This window comes from Ambystoma mexicanum, chromosome 1q (assembly GCF_040938575.1).
Source record: "Ambystoma mexicanum isolate Mex_15411 chromosome 1q, UKY_AmexF1_1, whole genome shotgun sequence".
NCBI lineage: Eukaryota > Metazoa > Chordata > Amphibia > Caudata > Ambystomatidae > Ambystoma > Ambystoma mexicanum.
Window position 1 is genome coordinate 1,538,192,566 of NC_090922.1, and position 25,585 is coordinate 1,538,218,150.

Below are 25,585 nucleotides of genomic sequence, written 5' to 3' on the forward strand. Positions count from 1 at the left end.
GTGACTTGACAAGGACGGGGATGTGCAAGTTTTAGAAACTGTCAAAAAAGAGAAGCCCCCAACTAAGAGCTGGCACTTAAAGCACTGCTCTCTGCGCTGCCCCTCCCCCACTGATACCCCGTGGCGCACCTGCTCCTTCTCCATAGGTACTGCTTCCTTCATTGCCTCCCAGATCTATCCCAGTCCCATGTCCACGTGTACAGTAACAACTTCCCAAATACGTGTGATGCTAGCACACCCAGTCACCTTCCCGCCCGGCCCTTCATTTGCTGCCACCAGTATATAGATACCTGCCCCATTCCATTCAGTGGATGCTGCTTCCAGTCATGTGTGATGCTAGCACTCCCCCTTTACCCCCACCCTTTATATGCTGCCACCAGTATATGCATACATGCACCATTCCATTCAATGCAAGCTGCTTCCCAGTCAAGTGTGATGCTAGCAATCCCCCTTCTCCTCCCCACCCCACCCTTCATTTGCTTCCCCCAATATATACATACACGCCCCAGAGGGTGCTAGAGGGCCAACCAAGATGGCCGCATCTTAGAGAGCTCCTGCATGGCCTATTATTAATCCTGCATCATCCTCTATAATTCAGAATTCTGTCGCCTTGACCATAGTTACATCCCTGCTGGCCGGACGTTTCCACACTGTCCTGCGAAGTTTGGGGCCAAACCGGTGATCCGGTGACCCTAAACGCAGTCACCCGAGCCTGGCGCCCAAGGTAATGGAGTGGGCCCTCCAGACTCCGGGGCAGAGGGTGACGGCCCATGCATGAGCGGGGGTCGGGCGAAGGAGAGCCACCTACCCCCACCACATCTCTAAGAGGCGGTGCCATGCTGATCATCCGCGGACAAGGGCTGGAGTGAGACCTCCCCCTCCCCCCATGGCAGCGGCCCCGCGACACGGCATCCACGGCCGCGACTGGAGCAGATAACTGTACGCCACGGCCCGAGTGTGGGGCCTCGAGAGGACCGAGCACGCTCCCGATTGCCCGAACGGAGGGGGCGTTAAGCAGAGCGCGGGTCCGCGCCTCCTCCCAGCTTCCCCCTACTCTCACTGCCGGCCCCGGTGTCTCCCTCCCGCTGCGCAGGACGGGAGTGCCAGGCTGGGAGGCGTGACCCAGAAGCTTGAGACGGCGCCCCACCCCCGAGCAGTGGCGGCCCTGCATAACACCGGAGAGACAGGCGGAGACCAGCGGAGGGTGCCCAGCAGCCAACCACTCTTCACACGTACACCGCACGCCGGGGGGCGAACTAACCAAACCTCTAGCGGTCCTGCTCATGCCCCCTCTTACGCACTCAGGCAGCATCTGATCCCAAGCCGCGCATCTCGACAAACCAGCGCAGCTTCCTCTAGAACTCATCATCCAGATAGAGGAGCTGTGTAACAGGTCTTCTCCCCTCGGCAGGGCAGGGTGGAGAAACGTCCACTGCTGACCTGCACTACCTGAAGAAGTGTACTCTATGCAAATACCGCCAGGTGGGCAACACCTTTCCTCTGCCACCCACTGCTGGACCCCCAGGCCCTCCTGTGAACTGCAAAATTAACGTACCGCACCAGAGCCGTGAGCCATTTCCTTGTTCCTCGCCCCCAGGGAGACGCATTGGTATCACCAATACTCTCCGCATAACATGCACCGCGCCCCATCACAGGGGGACAACTGGCACCTTGAAACTGCGCACAACGCAGGGATGCCCCCAACAGCGCGATTACAATGGGGAAGATGGACAAGTCGCAGAGAAAGTTAACCTTCAACACCGGAACAGTCCCCAAAAACCCCAGACTCCAAAAGGAGCCAGGGACCCCAACTGGCAGCGTGCACCAAATGGATGAGGGAGTCGCCTCTACTGACATTAAGGGACTCCTGCTGGACCTGAAAGCAGGCATAAGGAGTCTGAACAACAAGATGGATGGCCTCTCCTCTAAAGTAGATCTCCTTCAACACCGAATGGACACTCACACTGAGTGTCTCAACGAGGTTGAACAACGCGTGTCCAATCTGGACGATGGCACAGTGACCCTTGTGGCACGAGTCACCCAACTTGAGACCCAAATGAATGCAGCCACCACCAAGTGTGAAGCTTTAGAGGGTCGCTCCCGAAGGAATATTAGAATTATCTGGGTGAGGGATCACCAGCCCGAAGCGAAGATGGAAGACTTTGTCGAAGCGCTATGCACCACCCTCTACGGTCGGGAATCCCTCTCTCACCTATTTGTAGTGGAAAGAGCACACAGGATTCCATCCTCCAAACCCATCCCAGGTGCCCCCTCCAGGCCAATAATTGCAAAATTACTCAATTATAAAGACCGTGATACATCCTCCGATTAGCCAGGGAGAGGGGCGAGCTCCACCACGACGGAGACAGAATACGCTTTTATCCAGACTTCTCCCCGGCAGTCCAGTCTCAGAGGAGATCCTTCACCTCCACCAGGCAAAGGCTCAAAGACAACCAAATCACATTCTCAATGCTCTTCCCGCCACGTCTCAGAATCCAACAATGGGGAAAAATACATTTTTTCCAGACGCCAGAAGAGGCAAACGCATTCTTAGATCGGGCGGGATGTCCCGGGCTAAACATCAACCAGGCACGAGCACAGAGAGAAAGAATCCACAGAAACCCAACATAACTAACACAAGGTCATCAGCACTAAACCCTACGTACAAAACACAGCAACTTTACCGAAATAAACACAGGAGTTATGCACTCCGAGGCTGTGCAACCTGGGAAGCCCCTAGTACGCCTTGCACAGCAAAGTTAAGTCAACTGTTCATTGTTAATGGGTGGGAAATCAGGGGACGGACCTGCGCCGTTGCGGTTCATACCCCGACCAAAGGAGCAAACGGGTGAGTTGGGGGTTGCCCATGTAAGGAAGGAAGTTGGAGAATGGGGTTGAGAATGCGCCCCCAGACCGCCGGCCCCCACACCCCCCAAGCCACCACGCAGTGTGTACCCCCTCTTCCGCACACTCTGGAGACCACCAGCAATCAGATGTAAGCGCTGCCTGCGGTGCCTGGAGACCCCTCGAGTCAGATTCGACAACATCAGCATAAACCTGCACGCCAAACAAGCAATTCAAAGTCACCACATAGAACATTAGAGGGGGCAATCGCCCTTCTAAAACAAGGAAGATCCTTCAATACCTGAAGAGGCATGAAGTGGATGTGGCCATGATCCAAGAAACGCACCTCCTCCCTGAAAAAGAACGTCAATGGCCCCAAAACTGGGGCTGTCCTAGATATTTCTCCTCGTACTCAGCCTATGCCAGAGGTGTAGCGATCCTGATCAGTCGGAGGATTGGCTTTCAGCTGATAAACTCCGAGAAAGACACAGAAGGCAGATCTCTCTTGGTGAAAGGGATAGTAGAAGGCAAAGAAATCACCTTGGTCAACTACTACGGCCCCAATATAGATGGTGCAAACAACTTTGACTGGGTGCTCGCACATCTCTCAGTACAAGGCGCAGAGACGAGCGTCTGGGGAGGCAATCTGAACACTGCCCTAGACCCCGCGAAAGACAGGTTACGGAACACAACACTGCCGATCTCCAAAGCCAGCCTCCAGGTACAGGAAATATGCAAAGCATACGATCTAGTGGATGCATGGAGGCACAGTAACTGGGAGCAGCGTGACTACACGTTCCACTCAGCAGTGCACAACACCAGCTCTCGAATAGACTACCTGTTCATTTCTGCTAGAGGTCCGTTCCATTGGGGGCCCTGTCAAATCCTACCTAAAACTTTCTCCGATCACTCCCCGGTAACTCTCATCTGCAACCCAGGCGCCTACAAATCTCGCTTTCTGCATTGGCGCTTTAAACCAGGATCACTGAAAGACCAAATGTTCCCTTCAGAATTACGCAACAAAATCTTTACATTCTTGGAAACCAACATGGGCACGGTGGCTTCGATGAGCACGATTTGGGAAACGCTAAAATGTTTCATTAGAGGTGTTTGCCTGGCTAAGGAGAGCGGCATCCTTAAACTGATTCGACGGGAACTAACCTCCAGTGAGGAAAGATTAAAACTCCTCGAACTCAAATGTTCCACCACAAATGACTCGCGCTCCCAGGCTGCTCTTAACGAAGAACTGCAGATGTTCAGAGCCATAGCGGAACGTGAATTAAAATTCCTAGGCCGAAACAGACAGGTCCGTCAATACGGCGAAGGCCAAAAACCAGGAGCCCTTCTGGCAAAACTAGTAAATGCCAACCGGAAGCCTACGACGGTCTAAAGGATACACTCCAGACAAAGCACGATCATGCACACAGACAAGGAAATAGCAGATGCATTCCAATCCTTCTACCAAGTCCTTTACACATCAAAATACAACTCAGACACTGATGCCCTACGTAGGTACCTTGAAGACACTTAACCCTATTGGGTAGAGAGAGAGCTGCGAGAACCCCTCAACTAACCCATCACGTCAGAAGAGATAAGTGAAGCCATCAAAACCCTCCCAAACACCAAATCCACAGGGTCCGATGGCCTAACGGGGGAATTTTACAAAGCTTTTGCAAATACCCTAGCTCCCCTTCTTGCCGATGTGTACTGCGAGGCGCTAGAATCCAGTTCCCTCCCACAGTCGTCTTGTGAGGCCAATATAATTCTACTACATAAGACCAGCAAACCCCCAGAAGAATGTGCGTCATATAGACCCATTTCTCTACTCAATCTCGATAACAAGATACTGGCGAAAATACTTACAAAGAGGTTACTACCATTGATGCCCGGTCTCGTGCTCGCAGACCAGGCCGGCTTTGTGCCCGGTCGCAATACGACATTCGGCATCAGAAGGCTGTTTGGATTTATCGAGGCTCTGGACCCCACTCATCAAGCCGTCGCAGTTCTACTCAATGCCGAAAAGGCTTTCGATTCGGTAGAGTGGCCCTTCCTATTTGCAGTACTCACCCGGATGGGCCTAGGTGCCCCCTTCATTAAACCTATATCCTTATTATACAACAACCCCCAAGCTACCATTCTAGTGGGATCAGTGAGATCGGTCCCCATCAAACCACAACGGGGTACTAGGCAAGGGTGCCCGCTATCAGCGTTAATATTCGCATTAATAATGGAACCTCTGGCGTCGTCCCTGCGATCCCGTCAACTCCACCGGGGGCTTAACATAGGTCCACACAGTTTGATCATATCCCTATGTGCGGACGATGTAGTGCTATTAATTCGAGAACCTGTTGAAAACCTGAACCCAGTGATGAGGGAAGTAGTCAAATTTGGGGCAATTTCTTGCCTAAAAATTAACCACACTAAATCAATCATATTCCCGCTCACTCCTGCCACCAGACCATTCACTGATGACTATCACTTTGCATGGGAGACCTCACGGGTACGCTATCTAGGGATAGTGATGTCACTAAACTACCACAAAGTATTCCGTGACTACTACGAGGCAGTAGTAAAAACACAACAGGAGAAAGTAAACCGTTGGAAATCTATCCCGCTAACCCTGTGGGGAAGAGCTGCACTAGTCAAAATGGTGGTCTTACCGAAACTGCTGTACCTTCTTTCCAAAATCCCCATTTCAATCCCACAACCCTTTCTGAAGAAAATTAAAAGTCTAGTCCTACAGCTGCTATGGGCGGGTAAACCAGCCAGAGTCGCTTACTCAACGCTGACACTCCCGGTATGAAGCGGGGGATTAGCTCTCCCTGACTTGGAAAGATATTTATGGGCGGTGCAGGCGCAGTTCCTCAGCTACTGGTACGCCACACACTTCGTCAGGCCGTACAAATAGAGCGTGCCCTTGCGACTCTCAACTTACTGAGCAGTCGTCATTAGTCATCTCCCAGTACCCAACAATACCATGAATGTTGTCCTCGCAACCTATGGGATCTGGAAGAGACTCTCCCAAAAATACAATGTTCCGGTGAGGTACCCGCCCCTCCTCCCGATCAAATTCATACCAGGGGTCCCTCTGACCTCCGAAAAGGTCTTTCATCAATGGGTAGAAAAGCTGCAGATAAACACTCTGGGAGACCTGTTCAATGAGGCAGTTTTTATAATACCTCAACAAGCAACGAAGAGAGGGGGCATCACCTCCCTAGACAAGTTTCTCTACTTCAGAACCAGATACACCCTCCAGGCACTCTTCCCCACCTTCATGCGACAACCCTCAACTTGGCAGCTATTGCATAATGTGATCCAAGCGCAAGGCGAGGGCAGATTGGTCTCAACCATCTACAGATCCATCTTAACAGTCACAGTGCCCATCAACACACGCACGAAAACAAGATGGGAGAACTCCCTTCAGTTAGTAATACCAGAGGAGGAATGGACATTTATATTTCAACACACTTCTTACACCAGATGTACTTCACCCCTGCCATAAAGAGTAAACAACAACCAGATTTGCCAGCAAAATGTGAGAGGTGTGGAAACTTAACAGCCAACTTTGTCCACCTCGCATGGGACTGCCCCAAGCTGACACCTTTCTGGACCCAGCTCCTTCAGATCACATCAACAATAATAGGAGAGGAGGCACAACCCGTCCCGACAGTGGCACTGCTGGGGATGACGAAACAACACTCATCAGCAGTGAGGAAACTGGCGGAGGTGCTGCTGACCCTAGCCCGCAGGAGAGTCGCCATAGCCTGGGGTCGAGGACCAGTCCCGATGGTAGCAAACTGGCATAAAGACATTCTCTACTGCCAAGACGTAGAGTCAGATTTCATCAAGACATTGCCTCAACACGCATGCCCCCCGATATCTGGGGCCCACTCGTGACATTCCTAATCAACGAAGCAGACGAGGACACATCATCCTCAACAGGAGAACACAACACCCAAAACAGAGACACTTAACTTGCCCAAACACGAGAACCAGCATACTTACTGATTCGCGCAGAAGAGGAAACAAACTATCACAAACTTCAGCAGGCTGGATGGAGGGGGGGAGAGTGGGGGGTGTGGGTCCTTTGACGGGTTGGCGCATGGGTAACACGCCCTAGTGTGGGTGTGACAGTTATGAAACAGTTTTAAAATTCTAAAATAAAGTTTAAAAAAAAAATACATACACGCCCCATTCAATGCAGTGGATGCTGCTTCCCAGGCATGTGTGATGCTAGCACTCCCCCTTCAGCCCCACACCCTTCATTTGCTGCCCCAGTATATACATACCTGCCCCATTCTATTCAGTGGATGCTGCTTCCCAGTCATGTGTGATGCTAGCACTCCCCCTCCCCCGCCTTTCATTTGCTGCCCCCAGTATATACATGCCCCATTCCATTCATTGGATGCTGCTTCCCAGCCATGTGTGATGCTAGCACTCGCCCTTCATTTGCTGCCCCCAGTATATACATACATGCCCCATTCCATTCATTGGATGCTGCTTCCCAGTCATGTGTGATGCTAGCACTCCCCACCAGTATATACATACATGCCCCATTCCATTCATTGGATGCTGCTTCCCAGTCATGTGTGATGCTAGCACTCCCCCTTCAGCCCCCACCAGTATATGCATACATGCACCATTCCATTCAATGCAAGCTGCTTCCCAGTCAAGTGTGATGCTAGCACTCCCCGCCCTTCATTTGCTGCCCCCAGTATATACATACACGCCCCATTCCATGCAGTGGATGCTGCTTCCCAGCCATGTCTGATGCTAGCACTCCCCTTCACCTTCTCCCCCGCCGTTCATTTGCTGCCCCCATTACATACATACCTGCCCCATTCTATTCAGTGGATGCTGCTTCCCAGTCATATGTGATGTAAGCACACACCCTTCCCCGCCCTTCATTTGCTGCCCCCAGTATATACATACATGCCCCATTCCATTTAGTCAAAGCTACTTCACTTGTGCTTTTTCTTTGCATTTTGGGAGGTGTCATCCTGGATTGATAATGGTGAAATCCAGGTCTACACGCCCACAATGCAGAGAAAAAACAGGACTGGACCAGTATCTCCAATTGGAATGGAAAATATTTTTCATATTCCCCATGCGTCATCCCCACCACTAAGAATGCCGAGGATCAGTGGGGAATCCTTCTGTGCACCGCTTTAAGAGGTCAGCACAGTGCCTGAGGACGATGCTCCAGGTGCCAGCTTTCAGTATGTGCACTCCACTAACATATGATATTTGCTTCTTTCTATAGGTGACTCTCGTAGCGCTGCATGCCACTTTACTGCGGTTTTGGAGAGAACTGAGACACTAGAAGCATGTAGAAATGCAGGTATGTATCTCTTCACTGGAACCCGAGCAATGGCAAATAGCCCCTTCTATGTTCGAGCTCGCGACTAAGGCAGACCTTATGCAGCACCTCCTGTAATAATCTTGAAATGTGCCTAATTGAATATATCATCACTTTTCAGCATGTTCTTTTAATAGCAAAACGAAATATCTGCAGAATACGATTGTGTTGTAAATAATGAGAGTTCAGTATCTAACTTTATTTGACATCGAACACATTTACGCATGTACTGCACATTCTCACCCATTTATAAATGGCTAAATTATACAACTGCATGGGTCTGTATTCTCCATAATATTCTGCCAAAGCACAGGCTGCACTCCACACCATTCACTGAATGCCAGGGACCCTCCCTGCATGTGGCACAGGCTGCACTCCACACCATTCACTGGATGCCAGGGATCTTCCCTGCATGTGGCACAGGCTGCGCTCCACACCATTCACTGAAGGCCAGGGATCTTCCCTGCATGTGGCGCAGGCTGCACTCCACACCATTCACTGAATGCCAGGGATCTTCCCTGCATGTGGCGCAGGCTGCACTCCACACCATTCACTGAATGCCAGCGATCTTCCCTGCATGTGGCACAGGCTGCACTGAATGCCAGGGATCTTCCCTGCATGTGGCACAGGCTGCACTCCACACCATTCACTGAATGCCAGGGATCTTCCCTGCATGTGGCGCAGGCTGCACTCCACACCATTCACTGAATGCCAGGGATCTTCCCTGCATGTGGCACAGGCTGCGCTCCACACCATTCACTGAATGCCAGGGACCTTCCCTGCATGTGGCGCAGGCTGCGCTCCACACCATTCACTGAATGCCAGGGACCTTCCCTGCATGTTGCACAGGCTGCACTCTACACCATTCACTGAATGCCAGGGACCTTCCCTGCCATTCACTGAATGCCAGGGATCTTCCCTGCATGTGGCACAGGCTGCACTCCACCCCTTCCCTGCCATTCACTGAATGCCAGGGATCTTCCCTGCATGTAGCGCAGGCTGCACTGAATGCTAGGGATCTTCCCTGCATGTGGCGCAGGCTGCACTCCACACCATTCACTGAATGCCAGGGATCTTCCCTGCATGTGGCGCAGGCTGCACTCCACACCATTCACTGAATGCCAAGGACCTTCCCTGCATGTGGCGCAGGCTGCACTCCACACCATTCACTGAATGCCAGGGATCTTCCCTGCATGTGGCGCAGGCTGCACTCCACACCATTCACTGAATGCCAGGGATCTTCCCTGCATGTGTCGCAGGCTGCACTCCACACCATTCACTGAATGCCAGGGATCTTCCCTGCATGTGTCGCAGGCTGCACTCCACACCATTCACTGAATGCCAGGGACCTTCCCTGCATGTGTCGCAGGCTGCACTCCACACCATTCACTGAATGCCAGGGACCTTCCCTGCATGTGGCACAGGCTGCACTCCACACCATTCACTGAATGCCAGGGATCTTCCCTGCATGTGGCACAGGCTGCACTCCACCCCTTCCCTGCCATTCACTGAATGCCAGGGATCTTCCCTGCATGTAGCGCAGGCTGCACTGAATGCCAGGGATCTTCCCTGCATGTGGCGCAGGCTGCACTCCACACCATTCACTGAATGCCAGGGATCTTCCCTGCATGTGGCGCAGGCTGCACTCCACACCATTCACTGAATGCCAGGGACCTTCCCTGCATGTGGCGCAGGCTGCACTCCACACCATTCACTGAATGCCAGGGACCTTCCCTGCATGTGGCGCAGGCTGCACTCCACACCATTCACTGAATGCCAGGGATCTTCCCTGCATGTGTCGCAGGCTGCACTCCACACCATTTACTGAATGCCAGGGATCTTCCTTGCATGTGGCGCAGGCTGCACTCCACACCATTCACTGAATGCCAGGGACCTTCCCTGCCATTCACTGAATGCCAGGGATCTTCCCTGCATGTGGCACAGGCTGCACTCCACCCCTTCCCTGCCATTCACTGAATGCCAGGGATCTTCCCTGCATGTAGCGCAGGCTGCACTGAATGCTAGGGATCTTCCCTGCATGTGGCGCAGGCTGCACTCCACACCATTCACTGAATGCCAGGGATCTTCCCTGCATGTGGCGCAGGCTGCACTCCACACCATTCACTGAATGCCAAGGACCTTCCCTGCATGTGGCGCAGGCTGCACTCCACACCATTCACTGAATGCCAGGGATCTTCCCTGCATGTGGCGCAGGCTGCACTCCACACCATTCACTGAATGCCAGGGATCTTCCCTGCATGTGTCGCAGGCTGCACTCCACACCATTCACTGAATGCCAGGGATCTTCCCTGCATGTGTCGCAGGCTGCACTCCACACCATTCACTGAATGCCAGGGACCTTCCCTGCATGTGGCACAGGCTGCACTCCACACCATTCACTGAATGCCAGGGACCTTCCCTGCATGTGGCACAGGCTGCACTCCACACCATTCACTGAATGCCAGGGATCTTCCCTGCATGTGGCACAGGCTGCACTCCACCCCTTCCCTGCCATTCACTGAATGCCAGGGATCTTCCCTGCATGTGGCGCAGGCTGCACTGAATGCCAGGGATCTTCCCTGCATGTGGCGCAGGCTGCACTCCACACCATTCACTGAATGCCAGGGATCTTCCCTGCATGTGGCGCAGGCTGCACTCCACACCATTCACTGAATGCCAGGGACCTTCCCTGCATGTGGCGCAGGCTGCACTCCACACCATTCACTGAATGCCAGGGACCTTCCCTGCATGTGGCGCAGGCTGCACTCCACACCATTCACTGAATGCCAGGGATCTTCCCTGCATGTGTCGCAGGCTGCACTCCACACCATTTACTGAATGCCAGGGATCTTCCTTGCATGTGGCGCAGGCTGCACTCCACACCATTCACTGAATGCCAGGGACCTTCCCTGCATGTGGCGCAGGCTGCACTCCACCCATTCACTGAATGCCAGGGACCTTCCCTGCATGTGGCGCAGGCTGCACTCCACACCATTCACTGAATGCCAAGGACCTTCCCTGCATGTGGCGCAGGCTGCACTCCACACCATTCACTGAACTTCCCTGCATGTTGCACGAGTTATGCTATATACTTTGTTATGCTACACACTTTGTTATGTTATACACTCTGTTATGCTCTACCACTGACCAGGAAGAGGTTTAACTGATAAAACATCACCATTTGCCAGGCGTCCCATTGGAGCAAAACACAAAAGGGGTTTTGCTAGAAAGCGTCTTTATTTGCAGAGGAACAAAATCCTAGAGTTTCTTTGTAGGAGCGTGTCAAGACTGGATGGGGGGGGGCTCTGTACTCCTGCTCTCTGTATGGCAGAGGAGAGGCACAGAAGACCCCAGCCAAGATTGTCTATTATTGGTATCGTCGTCGAGCAATCAAGGCCTAGCTTCTCAGGAGGTGATGTGGGCTGGTTCTTAAGTACAGTGTAGTCCCTAAGCCCACAAAGGAATGTCCACACACTGTATTAGTTAAAACACAGTCTTTATATAATTAATGTTCAAGGTTATATACAATGAGCCTCATTAAAAGTAGGGCGCAAAGGGATACCGGGAACCCGTAATGACACCGGTGCCGGTAATCCCTTTGCGCCCTACTACGAGTTCCCTTTGCAGGTCCTTCCTTAACGCCTGCTTTTAGCAGGCGTTAAGGACGGGACCCGCAAAGGGACACCGGGGTCAATAACGGTACCGCAATTTGCGGTACTGTTATTGCCGCCTTCCCATTGAGCCCTATGGGGGCTCAAATGGGAATGGGGAATGGCCCTGGTGAATGGGGAATTACCGGTCCCGCCGACCTCGGAATGGACTGGTAATTACTACATTCACCAGGCCGGAGTTGGAACGATTTCGTAGGTCTGTCTACCAGGGAGCTTAAGCAAAGATCAGCAGGTGCACGATGGTCCCTCATAGCTTGGGACGAGGGCGATTTACCAGGTCCTCTCTGGGTCAGTCCTTGGAGACACAACAGCTTTCAGATCGATGAAGTAGAGCAACAGCAATACTTCTCTTCCAGCAGGGCTTCAAGGTCAAGCTTCAGTTTCACCTCCAGTTACTCTTCAGCTTCTGAACGATTTCTATCAGTGAGAGACCCCCAGATATACTAGTTGATCTCCCATTCATTCTGCGGGGTCACACTCAGGCAACCAATCACTCAGAAGGGCATTCAGCAGTCAGTCAGCCAATCAGGCGCACAGTGCATTCATGCCTTTCTTCTCCATCCAGACACTCATAACACAGAATGTGGATTCGGACAAGTACCAAGCCATTCAACACTACACATTGCATTCATACCGGTTTCGGGCAGGGCTGTCTCAGTCATTGGGCCTCATTACAAATCGCCCGGTATGGAAACAACAGTGGCGGGTAAACCCGCTGCCACCGTTGTTTCCATGCCGGGCGATCACAACTCCTGCAGGCGGGAGGTGATGTTCTCGCCAGGTCTGACCTGGAGGGTTTAACACCGCCCGCCTGCAGGCGGACGAGGAAACACCGGCAGCATTACGAGATGCTGCCGGTGTTTCCATGATCCCCATTCCCATTGAATCCGATAGGACTCAATGGGAATGAGGATTAACACCATTCCGCCTCCGTGATTCCCGGGAAACCAGGGTTATAATGCCCCGGTAATTCCGGGAATCACGGAGGCGGAATGGTAATACGAGTCCGGTGCTAACCAGGCGGTTTTACCGCTGCGGTTACCGCCAGACTCATAATGAGGCCCATTGTGTCAAGCACCAGATACCAGACATCCCCAACAAGAATTGTATATATTTGTCACAAACTCCATACACCCAGGTCCCACCCACAGGTGTACCCACAACAAACGGTCGGTGGGAAGGCTCCAGCCAGTCTGTTCCCCACACTACCATATATGGAACTTCCACCCAACAGCCAGTCAGGGGGAAGGGACAGAGTCAGGGCTCCCCGGGGACTTCGGGAAGATCAAGGTAACAGGCGATGGAAGGCAAGAGGCCACGGGGGCCTTCTTGTCTCTATCAGGAATCTACCAATTCCAATCACAGGGCCTGGGCATCCCAAAATGGAGGACACTCAGGGCACCAGTCATTTCAGCACAGAGTTGCCACCAAAAACATACACTAGGGCACAGGGCTGCACCCCCACCCATGGGTGCAATAAGAGTATCCCATGGGTCTGTACACCAAAAGAGAGATCTGCAACGCCAGGAGTCCCACATACACTCCTGCGCAGAAATCACGACAGAACACATGATAAAAACAGTAAATGACAAGGATACGGAGGCCCTGTCCCTCCGATGCATTTCCAGCATCACAGAGCATCCCTGCCGTACCTGTCTTTCTTGACCTATCACTGGCCTTTAACATTGCGTATCACTGCATGTTCATAAGCAAGATATGAGCCTGCTTCAGTATTAAAGGCAATGCCCTCAAATGGTGACCATTTTACCTGCCTTGATCAAGCACTGCACGTCAAACTTTTTCAGCTCATGCTTAATTGTTTGTTTCATAATTAAGATAGATACAGAACTGCAAGTGTTTGCAGTACAATCTTCCTCCACAAAAACGTTCACAATTTAATGTACATGCTCAAAGCACAGAACGTTTCTTTTTAGAAATAAACTTGCTTAAGCCATTTGCTTGTGAGCCTGGACTTGTATATCCCGCCTCTTGACAAAAATACACATCTCTTAAAACCATTGCCTGAGCGCTTAGCGCTTGAGTCTGCACTTGATGTGCTTGCACTGTTGCCCCTCACACTCATTGCTTGCACTGTAGGTTCTCACTTGTGCTTATTGTGCTGAATCTCGAGATCTCGTCACTTCTCCCCAAGGGGGAGCCCCTTACCATGAGGCCGCTACCCGATAGTCCACCTGGGGGTGATGCTCAGCTAGAGGCTCTCATGGGGTGAGACTCCAGCTCGGGGGACAAGGACTACCATCTGGGAAGAGTGCGGTATAACACCCCTCTTTTAGGTAAGAATTGGTGCAGTCACACTGTGAGTCTACACAACATTTATCTGCTTGGTATTAGGTAACCCACCTTTTGGTCTAGGTCTGTACTACACACGTTGGTAGTGTGACTGAGCAGCCAGGCCTATCTCGAGTGGGGTAAATGTGAGCTGTAGAGCTGTACAAATGAAATTTGTCAATACAAGTAACTAAGTAACAGTTATACTCAAGGTTTCAGTTATAAATAGTTAATTAGCATACATTTTTAAATAAGCATTCTTTAAAAAGACAATGGGCCTCGTTACAAGGGTGGCGCTCCCGTAATGAAGGGTGCCGGTACGGGACCGCCACCCTTCATTACAGGAGCGCTGATTACGAGGTTCCCTTTGCAGTACCCGGACCAGACGTCTGGTAAAACCAGACGTCTTTTCCGGGTCCCGCGAGGGGAAGAGGGAGGTAATAACAGGCCATTCGTAATGTGCCCGTTATTACCTCCCTCCCCATTCCCATTGTGCCCTATGGGGGCTCAAATGGGAATGGGGAATGGTTCCTTCAAGGAGGAATTACCGGGTCCTCCAATGTTGGAATGACCCGGTTATTCCTCATTGAAGGAACCCTGTAATGGATCCAGGTTTGGAAGCAGCCATGGTGCTTGTAGCACCATGGCTGCCTCCAAACTCGTAATGAGGCCCAATGTGTTGTAACAATGTAAATAGGCTTTACAATTACTTTTCAGAATCAATACATGTTAGTGGATAATCTTTGGATATGCTTCTTACACAATTCCTACAACCTGCAGTGACTTCAATCACAAGAACAGTAAATGTATTTATATATCTCACTAGTAAACTTTGCAGATTCTGAGGTTTGTAAAAAGGAAAGGATTAGGGAAGTAAAAAGGTTAGAACAGTTTCTCTGTAAATGTGAGGACAACTAAATCCTCCTATGAAGTCTAGATAAGCCTTTCCCAGCAGCACCAGTACACAACAGGGTACAACCTATGAGGGACAAACAGTATCAAAGTCAATGGAGTTAGAAGTGTCTTCAGGGATCCAGGACAGCCAAAGTCAATGCAGTTAGAAGAGTCTTCAGGGAGCGAGGGCAGCCAAAGTCAATGGAGCTAGAAGAGTGTTCAGGGATCCAGGACAGCCAAAGTCAATGGAGTTAGAAGTGTCTTCAGGGATCCAGGACAGCCAAAGTCAATGCAGTTAGAAGAGTCTTCAGGGAGCGAGGGCAGCCAAAGTCAATGGAGCTAGAAGAGTGTTCAGGGATCCAGGACAGCCAAAGTCAATGGAGTTAGAAGAGTCTTCAGGGATCCAGGACAGCCAAAGTCAATGCAGTTAGAAGAGTCTTCAGGGAGCAGGACAGCCAAAGTCAATGGAGATAGAAGAGTCTTCAGGGTGCTAGGACAGCCAAAGTCAATGGAGTTAGAAGAGTCTACAGGGAACCAGGACAGCCAAAGTCAATGGAGTTAGAATAGTCTTCAGGGAGCCAGGACAGCCAAGGTCAATGGAGTTAGAATAGTCTTCAGGGAGCCAGGACAGCCAAGGTCAATGGAGTTAGAATAGTCTTCAGGGAGCCAGGACAGCCAAGGTCAATGGAGTTAGAATAGTCTTCATTGAGCCAGGACAGCCAAGGTCAATGGAGTTAGAATAGTCTTCATTGAGCTAGGACCGCCAAAGTCAATGGAGTAAAAAGAGTCTTCAGGGAGCAGGACAGCCAAAGTCAGTGGAGATAGAAGAGTCTTCAGGGAGCAGGACAGTCAGTCAAAGGAGTTAGAAGAGTCTTCAGGGAGCAGGACAGCCAAAGTCAATGGAGTTAGAAGAGTCTTCAGGGAGAAGGACAGCCAAAGTCAATGGAGTTAGAAGAGTTGGATCTGATGCCGTTCTTAGATCAAAGTCTTGCACAAGGTTAGAGAGGTTCAATAAAATCACTGCAGGGTCACAGGCTGTAAACTTGTGGGAAGGGAGTTGGAATCAACTCGAAAAGAAGGTAAGCCAATGCAATTCCCAAGTGAGGAAAGCGCGGCTACAGGCAGTGAGTTAAGTATCGCACGCCTAAACAGTACCTCTGGTTAGAAGAAGAGTGGGCCAGCTGGATTCTATCTTGCAACAGTGGTGCAGAACCTTGTTCCTGAGCCTCAGTTGTGGGGACAAGAGGGAGGACATCTGGAGGGCTACTGCAGTGGTGATCGGGAGGTCGTCGTCAGCTATGAGCTCTTTTCGGTTCAGTGGTACTTCGCAGTTTCAGCTCTTAGCGGACAGCACCGATGCGGATTCTAGTTGGACTTCCGTCACTCCCTCGGTCCTGCACTCTGGTTAGGGGACTCTGGATCTAGAGGTCCTGCTTCTGGAGGGTCCTTATTAGGCTCCTGGAGCTTCTAGCCGGATTCGGTACCGCTGCAGATGTTTCACTCTACTATGGACACTCCTGGCATTCGGCTTCCGAGGCAACAACGAGGCACTGCAAGTTGGGGATAGTGGCCCAGTGGAGTTGGTCTCAGGGTTAGTTGGTCCCACTAACCCAATCGGAGAAGTTGTTGAGCTTCTCTGGCGAGGTAAAAAAGGAGTTTCAGCACAGCAGCAGGACTTCACTGGGCCATTCAAAGGTCCAGGAGGTTGCAGCAAGCGTCGTTCATGGTTTCTTCGTCGGGTGTTTCTCCCAGTGGTCGACTCTGCCTGTAGTCCCAAAACCCTCGCCTTTTAAACAGGTTTCTTCCATTTATGCACAGCCTAGGCTGTCAATCACACAGCAGGGTGCCTGTCCTGAAAGGAGAGCCAGCCAGCCAATCAGGACTAGTTGCATTCAGGCATTCGTAGAGATGAAGGACATGGGAATCTTGGGAACCTCCCTCACATCCTGTCCTTCCAGACACACTGGAGCCAAGGGCGGGCTTCAGGGCTGAAGCCTGCCAAAGGCCAAACAAACAAAGGGCTCAAACCTCTCTCAACGCACAGAGTAAAACCCAAGAAAGACCTCACAAACAGAAAATGGCAAAAAAAGAAGACGGGGGCCATTTTGACAAAATGGTCACCCATGGGTGCTGTATTGCAGCTGAGGGTTCAGCAAAGCACAGTGGTAGGAAAAAGTAAACCACTGTCACCAGACATTTAACGTAGTGAGAGTAACATAAACATGTTATATGGGAATGTAGGATAAGGGGCTACTAGGTAACCCTCCAGCACTCTACATAAAATGGTGTGTGCAGGACCTTTAAAGAGAAAAGGTAAGTAAAGTCAATTTTACTTTAATGTTCTTAGGAACTGTAGTTCACCCAAGAAAAGGTTTTTAAACCTTATGAGAAATCTAAAGGATGTCTCAGTGACACTGCACTGAAGGTGATGTGTGTCACCATACAAAAAGCAGATGCCTATGGAGTTTGTCAGACTCCAAAAACAGTGAAAACACAAAATCCAAATTAGGTAAAAACACATGAGAGAGTGGGAAAAGGGTGTCACTCACTCCAGGGTTACAATTAAAAAGTCCTAATCCCAGCAAAATTGTTGGGGGTCTCTAAGATTGAAGGGAATTAGCACAGACATGAGAATTCCCCCTGACACGCTTACCCAACACCCTACATATCTCCACACCCCATAGATGCTAGCATCTTACCTTGTACTCCCATGTACCTTTGTAACTCTGTGACTCTTAGAACTACTGAGACATGGGGCCTCATTACGAGTCCGGCGGTAACCGAGGCGGTAAAACCGCCTGGTTACCGCCGGACTCGTATTACCATTCCGCCTCCGTGATTCCTGGAATTACCGGGGCATTACAACCCCGGTTTTCCAGGAATCACGCAGGCGGAATGGTGTTAATCCCCATTCCCATTGAGTCCTATGGGACTCGATGGGAATGGGGATCATGGAAACACCGGCAGCATCTCGTAATGCTGCCGGTGTTTCCTCGGCCGCCTGCAGGCGGGCGGTGTTAAACCCACCAGGTCAGACCTGGCGGGAACATCACCTCCCGCCTGCAGGAGTCGGGATCAGGCGGTCCGGAAACAACGGTGGCGGCAGGTTTACCGCCACTGTTATTTCCGGACTGCCTGAGTTATAATGAGGCCCATTGACTGAGCTGCAACCATCATCTTGCATTTCAGGCTTGGGTACGCTGTGGGTGTAAAAAAAAAACAGAGGGTCAAATCAACCCTTAATTTATTGAAACTTGAGACAGTATAAATCTGTCAAGCACCAGATGCAGAACACATTATTTAACTTGTGTGCGAGTGTAGGAGGAAGATCTTGAAAGGATCCTGGAGTAGACTATTCTTCCAGTTCCCCTGTCATCCCAAAATAAATTGGCACAGTCATCTGTAAAAATACATGGATTTGATATCAGACTGCACTCTCCAAACCAACTACTATAGACCGCAAGACAACTATGGGCAAAACCTTTCATTGACCCCACTTGTGGGGTACTTTTTAGCACCATGAAATCATTTTGATCTATTGTGGTCACTAGACTGGATACCTCGGAAACTTCCATGGTCAGGTATTCCCCATTCAATCTAGGAAAATCTAGCCCTGTTCAGCTTGGGACAGGCTCTGTTCTTAAACAACTCTACACTATGTGAAACTCACTTCTCGATTGATGTGGAGGATATATCTATCCTGGACATAACTGCTATTCGTAATGAGATCATGAGATTTAGGTTCACCGTTTGTCATACAGGAGAAATTCTTGAGATATGCTCTGGGAAAAGACGGAGAGAACCATATAGCCTGGAATTTCTATGTAGGTTCTGACATCATTCTAAGGAAAAAGAAACATTATGTCACCTTTTGTTAGACTGTAAGGGCCTCATTATAAGGGTGGCGCTCACGGAATGAAGGGGGCCAGTACGGGACCGACCCCCTTCATTCCGTCAGGGCTGATCATCAGGTTTCTTTTGGGGGACCCGGATCGGACGCCTGATAAAACCAGGTGTCCTTTCCGGGTCCCGTGAGGGGAAGAGGGAGGTAACAACGGGACACTCATAATGTGCCCGTTGTTACCTCCCTCCCCATTCCCATTCCCATTGAGCCCTATGGGGGCTGAAATGGGGAATGGTTCCTTCAAGGAGGACTTACCGGGTCCTCCTATGTTGGAGTAACCCGGTAAGTCCCCACTGCAGGAACCCGGTAAAGGAGGCCGGTTTGGAGGCAGTCATGGAGCTAATAGCTCCATGGCTGCCTCCAAACTCGTAATGAGGACCTAAGTCTCTTATGGCAGAACGGATTGGATACTTTTGCAAATTTTGTAAATAATATTGAGTGGGTTCTTTCTGCTAGCCTTTGGTGGGAGATGTTGCATGGGTCCGGATTATCTTTGAAGATAGCTGTGAGACGGTTTCTGAATGTGATGCTGGAAATGCATCAGAGGGACAGGGCCTCTGAATCCTTGTCCTTTTCTGCCTTTTATCGTGTGTTCTGTTATGTTTTCTGCCCAGGAATCCATTTGGGACTCCTGGCAGTGCAGCTCTCTCTTTTGGTTTGGTGAACAGACCCATGGGATACCCTTATGGCACCCCTGGGTAGGGGTACAACCCTGTGCCCCTAGTGTATGTTTTTGGGCACCTGTGGGTGGCCCACAGAGCAGGGTATGGGCTGGTGGCAGCTCCATGCTGAATTAGACAGGTGCTCTGGGTGTCCTCCATTTTGGGATACCCAGGCCCTGCCATTGGGATCAGTTGATTCCTGATAGAAAACAAGATGGCCCCTGTGGCCTCTTGCTTTCTATTGCCTGTTGTCTTGTTTTTCCCAAAGTCCTGGGAAGCCCTGACTCTGTCCCTTCCCCCTGACTGGCTGTTGGGTGGAAGTTCCATATATGGTGTTGTTGTGAAGGCCCAGCTAGACTGACTGGAGCCTTCCCTTTGACTGTATGTTGTGGGTACCTCCTGTGGGTGGGACCTGGGTGAATGGAGTGTGTGACCAATATACACTTCTTGTTGTGGTTGTCTGGTTTCTGGCCTGTGAGACAAAGACTGAGACAGCCCTGCCCGAAACTGGCCTGAATGCAGTGTGTAGTGTTGAATGGCTGGGTACTTGTCCCAATCCACATTCCTTGTTGTGAGTGTCTGAAAGGGAGGAGTGTGGCCTGAATGCACTGTGTGCCTGATTGGCTGACTGACTGCATGAATGCCCTTCTGTGTGATTGGCTGCTGTGTGTGTGCCAGCAGTGTGGATGAGAGACAGAATAGTATATCTGGGGACCTCTCACCACTGGAAATTGTTCAGAAGCATTCAGAAGCTGAGTCTCCACTCAAGAGTAACTGGATTTGCTGATCCTCGACGTCCAGCTGGAAGAAGAAGACTTGCTGTGGCATTTGCTTCGACAGAAACTGAAGGTTGTCGAAATCGTCGAGGACTGACCCGAGAGAGGACCTGGCTAGGCGCCCTCTTCCCGTGCTCCGAGGGACCATCGAGCACCGCTGAATCTTCGCCGAAGCGCCCTGGAAGTCAGACCCTCGAAAGGCTGCCGACCCGAGACGGGACCGCCGAGGAGATCGAAGTGAAGCACCCGGACATCGACGCCGTCGAAGTCCATTGCCGTCGACCAGGGTTCGCAGGTCTGTGTAACCGCTGGAGGCCCGTCGAAGTTGTGTTGCCCAGCCGTGGGAACCACTTGACGCCGTGCCGCCGACGACCGGAGCCGTCCGCTCCTTGCCTAAGAACATTTGCCTTGAAGGACTCCCTCGTTCGCATCGTCGACCGCTTTGTCCCGCCGGAGAAAGTCGAGGACGACCAACGCGCCGAGGAGAATCCGCCGGTGGGTTTCCCGCCACCTCACGACCCCAAAGACTCGAGCGACTCGACGCCCTTGCTGGGCCACCGTCATTCACAATCTTTGCGGTCCAGAACTAGTGTCGCCGAGGTGCCCCGCACGCCTCTTCCTCGCAGGACGCCGACGTCTCGACGCCGACGAGCACCGCTCGGATCGAAGCCTGCCGCCTCATCGACGCCGTTCTACCTCGTTTGTTGTCGGACGTTCGACGCCCCGTGTCTCCCTCTTGAAAGGGGAGGCATTCAAGAAGGGCCGTCGATTCCCCGACACCGAACAACGAGTTCCTCAACGCTTCTCGACGCCTCTCGACGATCCGTGACTCCTGCTTTAAAGGGGGTCATTCAAGAAGGATCTGTCGACGCCTCTTCGAAGAACTCGACTCCACCAGGTACATTGGGGGGGTAAAAACATTATAGGAGAGAAATAGACTATTGGACAATATATGGACTGGGCTGGTGTTATATCTCTTTATTTTACAGGTTGCCCAGGTGGGGGGATCTCCACACAGAACTGTGTCCAGTAGCAAGGGCCAATATTCTGCCTATTGTTTCAACCCTCTGTTATCTCTCCTCTCTCTATTGCTGGTTTCCTTCTTATTGATCTGTGTGCCATTTTAACAGTATTGTGAATGCACTTTAATGAGGTCTAATATTAGTGGTACCACTTTAGAATTGTAGATATTTACCATTATTGATTTTCCTGAGCACAAAGTGCGTTATTGTGATAAGTGTACATAACCCTTGAATATTAATTATATAAAGACTGTGTTTTCAGTAATACAGTGTGTGGACATTCCTTTGTGGGGGCTTGGGGATACACTGTACTTAAGAACCAGCCTGCATCACCTCCTGAGAAGCTAGGCCTTGATTGCTCGCCCATAGCTACCAAATTAGAGAATCTTGGCTGGGGTCCTCTGTGCCTCTCCTCTACCATATAGAGAGCAGAAGTACAGACCCCCCCACCGGTCTTGACAAGCTGGTGGCAGCGGTGGGATGCTTATGGTTTTAAGACTCAGTGTATAACCGTGCCACTTACAAAATATCCGCACTTTTGTTAGATTAAGGTTCGGGTGTGTTCCAAATAACTGCATTACAAGCAATGGAGTCCATTGCAAATGGTAAATTGACTCGGATGAGCTTAGAGGCTCTCCAGAGTGCTTGTGAAGCCAGGGAGTTAGACTTTGTGGATAAGTCTAGGGCTGAGCTGATAGCTGCCCTGGTGGATTACCAGACTGATGGTGAAACTCTTGATGAAGGGGGGGATGCAACCAGTGAGGACTCTGCCCCTGGGGTTGTCGCTGAATCTGTTTCTGGGAATGCCACCATTCCTGCTGCCTCTGTTCCAAACCCCAGCAATTCCATGGAACTTGAGTTATTAAGGATGAAGTTAGCCTTTGAATATCGCAAGTTGGAAATAGAAGCTGAGCTTAAGAAAGAGGAGCTGGCACAGCAAGTGGAACTCAAGAATAGGGATCTTGCCCTCAAAGAAAAGGACACTGAATGTCAGAGAATCCAGTTAGAGAAAGCTCGAGTGGAGACTTCAGCTAGACCAATTGAGAGTGGCAGGTCCCCAGCCACCAAGTTTATGAAAGATTTGGTTGGTGTGTTTGTGGAGGGTTCAGATATCCTCCAATGGATTGAAGCGTTTGAAATGGCTTGTGCAATTCATGATGTAGATAAAAGAGATTGGGCTAAGTGTTTGTTAAGCAGAGTGCCTCAAACTGGATATGACTGTATTCTGAAGCTGAGTGTGGAAGAAAGGGGTCAGTATGAGTGTATGAAGTCTGCTTTGATTGCCAAGTTTGGCAAGACACCTGCCCAATACCTTAAAAGGTTCAGGGAATTTAAGAAAAGAGAGAATGTGTCTTGGGTTGACTGGGTGAGTACTGCGCACATGAACATGATGGGGTGGATTGATGGATAAAAGGTGAAAACTTTTGTTGAGTTGTCCCACCTCTTGTTTTTTGAGCATTTTTCTGAAGCCTGTTCACCAGAGCTGCGTCAGTATGTGGCTGACCAGAACATTTTGGACCCCTTTAAGCTGGCTAGGTTGGCTGACAAGTGGGTCTCCCATCGGGTGTCCCCTAAGGACTCCAGTGGGAAGGACAAGGACAAAGAAAAGGGGGCCTCTCAGAAAGCTGAGGAGTCCCAAAAGCAGTCACAGTCGGGTAAACCAAAACCTTCCTCTCCTAAGACCCAAAAATCTAGTGGGGATAAGTCCTCTGTGGGTGGGAATAAGAGTAGTGGTCCACCTGCTGCAAAGCAGGTTCCCAGTGGTTCCAGTACCGTACCCCGCACTCCTGGCACTTGTTGGGATTGTGGGGCTCTGGATCACAAAAGGGGTGACCCCAAGTGTAAAGGTAAGGCACTTGGAGTACAGGCTGTCAGCCTGACCTACCCTTACCCCGTGTCTGAGGTGGAGGCCACTGTCCTCCCCTCCTCTACAGGAATCACATTTGGTGCTCCGGTAGAGATTTCCTTAGTGTCCCTTGGGGCCTGGGACCAGTACGCAGAAGTACTGGCGACTATCCCACAGAACACCCGTAGGTTTTTGAGAAGTGTCCTCTTGAATGGCCAGCCTTCTACTGGTTTGAGAGACACTGGGGCAAGCATGACAGTGGTGGACAGGACCCTGCTCAAGCCAGAGGACTATGAAGGTGCTCCTCTGCAAACCACCAGATTAGCTGGTGGGCCTCCCAAATTATCCCCTGTAGCCTTAGTCACACTCATGATTGGCGACAAGACAGCAAAGCTTCCTGTCCTGGTTCAGGACAATGTCCCTGCTAACATTCTGTTAGGAAATGATCTAGTAGAGTTGGGGTTGATCTCGGATGGTCTTCCCATGACTGCTGCTGCAGTCACTAGGTCACAGGTGACACCGGGTCTGGCTGTGAGTCAGGTACCCGAGCCAAAGGCGGGGCCTAAGGCAAGAAGAAGGAAGACCAAGAAGGCCACCTCTGTGGAGGGAACACCTTCTCTTCCTGCTGTTCCGACAGCACCCATTGGGATCCATGCTCCGGACGGGCTGGGTCCAGTGGAAAACCCAAACTCAACTCCTGTGGGAGAAGAGGCAGAAGACTCTCCTGTGGGAGAGGTTCTCAACCCGGAGGAGCACCCCGACCTTCAATGCTTGTTAGCTGAAGGGGGACCCTCCCGGGCAGACTTCTGTAAAGGACAGAGAGAGTGCCACTCTCTCGAGGGTCTGAGGAAACAGGCCCTGTCCCAGGCACAAGGTGAAGTGCCTAGGACATTCAAGATTTATTGGGAGGGTGAGCTCCTTGTTAGTGAGCCCACTAAGCCTGAACCTGGTGCCCGCAAGAGGTTGGTGGTACCCCAGGTTTACAGGCCCTTCCTACTGCAGTTGGCGCATGAGGTGCCCTTGGCTGGTCATCTTGGGACCAAGAAGACTAAGCAGAGGCTCTCTGCCCATTTCTACTGGCCACGGATGGGAGTAGAAGTGGAGTCCCACTGCAGGACCTGCCCCACTTGTCAGTTGTCTGGCAAGACTGGAGGCAGGATCATTGCCCCACTGCAGCCATTACCAGTGGTTGGCACACCATTTGAGAGGGTGGGCATCGACATCGTCGGTCCCCTTGACCCTCCCACTTCAGGTGGACATCGGTTCATCCTGGTCTTGGTAGATCATGCCACCAGGTACCCTGAGGCAATACCCCTTCGGACTGTTACTGCCAAGGTGGTTGCCAGGGCTCTCCTGGGCATTTTCACCCGTGTTGGATTCCCCAAGGAGGTTGTCTCTGACAGAGGATCCAACTTCATGTCTAGTTACATGAAAACCATGTGGAAAGAGTGCGGGGTAACCTACAAGTTCTCCACCTCTTACCACCCCCAGACCAATGGTCTGGTTGAGAGATTTAATAAAACTCTCAAGGGCATGCTAGGTGCTTTGGAAGAGCCCCTAAGGAGGAAATGGGATCAACTCCTGCCATGCCTGCTGTTTGCTTACAGAGAGGTACCTCAAGAGGGTGTTGGTTTCAGCCCCTTTGAGTTACTCTTTGGACATCCCGTGAGGGGGCCCCTCGCCTTGATCCGAGAAGACTTGGAAGCCACCCCTCCAGGTCCCGCGAAGCAAGTGGGGGACTATGTGTTGGGCCTCAGGCGGAGGATGACACAAATGATGGGTCAGGCAACAGCAAATCTCAAGGCCAGCCAGGAATTGAATAAGTACTGGCATGACCTGAAAGCTTCGCAAGTGGATTGGACTCCGGGACAGGAAATCCTTGTGATGGAGCCTACCAAGCCTAGAGCTTTGGCAGACAAATGGACTGGACCCTTCAGGATCATCTCCAAGATGGGCGAAGTCAATTATCTGGTTGACATGGGAGCCTCTGGGGTAGCCCCCCAGGTATTCCATGTCAACAGGCTCAAGCCTTTCCACAGGCGAGCAGAGGTCTCATGTCTCTTGCTAGCTTCAGGGCAAGAAGAGGATGAGAGTGAGCCCCTTCCTGATTTGCTGCATAGCAACCCTCAGGATGGCTCAGTGGAGGGAGTACAACTCTCTCCCGATTTGACAACAGAGCAGCAGAGGGCCTGCAGGGCTTTGCTCCAGCAGTATGCCTCTCTGTTTTCACTGACACCGGGCCTTACACCGTGGTGTAAGCACGAAATTGACACTGGTGACAGCGTGCCTGTCAAGAGCAGGAGCTATCGTATGTCAGA

General features: G+C 51.2%; 1 protein-coding gene across 2 annotated transcripts in view; it reads left to right on the forward strand.

The window, feature by feature from the left end:
* LOC138551204 (zinc finger protein 268-like) overlaps positions 1 to 25,585 on the forward strand; it is a 119,423-nt gene that overhangs the window by 3,673 nt on the left and 90,165 nt on the right. For both annotated transcript variants that reach the window (XM_069642468.1, XM_069642469.1), the window contains exon 2: positions 8,108 to 8,185. The gene's annotated coding sequence lies outside the window, so the exon portion shown is untranslated. The remainder of the gene's footprint in view (positions 1 to 8,107; positions 8,186 to 25,585) is intronic.